Source organism: Rhinopithecus bieti, unplaced genomic scaffold (assembly GCF_001698545.2).
Source record: "Rhinopithecus bieti isolate Rb0 unplaced genomic scaffold, ASM169854v2 scaffold_72837, whole genome shotgun sequence".
NCBI lineage: Eukaryota > Metazoa > Chordata > Mammalia > Primates > Cercopithecidae > Rhinopithecus > Rhinopithecus bieti.
Genome location: NW_016901290.1, coordinates 1 through 1,167, shown reverse-complemented (window position 1 = coordinate 1,167; position 1,167 = coordinate 1). Strand labels below are relative to the sequence as shown.

At 49.8% G+C, this 1,167-nt stretch overlaps 1 pseudogene across 1 annotated transcript; it reads right to left on the bottom strand.

Annotated features, from left to right (window-relative positions):
- Positions 1-6: 6 nt before the first annotated feature.
- On the bottom strand, positions 7-1,163 carry LOC108526051 (histone deacetylase 1 pseudogene; annotated as a pseudogene). The gene has a single exon (XR_001884402.1). The product of XR_001884402.1 is annotated as a histone deacetylase 1 pseudogene (transcript).
- Between the last annotated feature and the right edge of the window lie 4 nt (positions 1,164-1,167).

The window sequence follows — 1,167 nt, the reverse complement described above, 5'->3', positions numbered from 1 at the left end:
TTTGGCTTCTGGCTTTTCCTCCTTGGTTTTCTCCTCTTCTGTGACTTCTTTCTTCTCCTCTGGGTCTTTCTCTTTTCATCCTCTGTTTTGACTCTCTTGGCTTTTTTGAAGTTGGAAGCGTTCTTGCGGCCCCCCTCTCCCTCCTCTTCAGAATCGGAGAACTCTTCCTCACAGGCAATTCGTTTGTCGGAGGAGCAGATCGAGATGCGCTTGTCAGGGTCTTCTTCGTCCTCATCGCCACTCTCCTCAGGGATGGCGTCCTCAGGAATCGCCTGCATTTGGACTCCAGGTGCATGCGGCAGCATTCTAAGGTTCTCAAAGAGCTGCTGTTTGATCTTTTCCAGGTACTCATTCGTGTTCTGGTTAGTCATGTTGGAAGGACTGATGTGGAGCTTGAAATCTGGTCCAAAGTATTCAAAGTAGTCGTTGTATGGAAGCTCATTAGGGATCTCCGTATCCAGGGCTACAGCTGTCGCGTATGTCCAGCACCGGGCAACATTACGAACGGTGTAACCACCACCTCCCAGCATCAGTATAGGCAGGTTAAAGGTCTTGACAAATTCCACACACTTGGCGCGCCCTTTGATGGTTAGATTGAAGCAACCTAACCGATCCCCAGACAGGGAGTCTGAGCCACACTGTAAGACCACCGCGCTAGGCTGGAACATCTCCATTACTTTGGACATGACCGGCTTGAAAATGGCCTCAAAGGACTCGTCATCAATCCCATCTCGGAGCGGGTAGTTAACAGCATAATACTTGCCTTTTCCAGCCCCGATATCCCGCAGATCCCCAGTTCCTGGGAAGTACTCTCTATACTTATGAAAGGACACAGTCATGACCCGGTCTGTGGTATAGAAGGCCTCTTCCACGCCGTCGCCATGGTGAATATCAATGTCAATATACAGCATCCTCTGGTGATACTTTAGCAGTTCCAAGATGGCCAAGATGATATCGTTGACGTAACAGAAGCCAGATGCCTCAGACTTCTTCGCATGGTGCAGGCCCCCAGCCCAATTCACAGCGATGTCTGTCTGCTGCTTATTAAGTTTCACAGCACTTGCCACAGAACCACCAGTAGACAACTGACAGAACTCAAACAGGCTGTCGAATACTGGACAGTCCTCACCAACGTTGAATCTCTGCATCTGCTTGCTGTACTCCGAC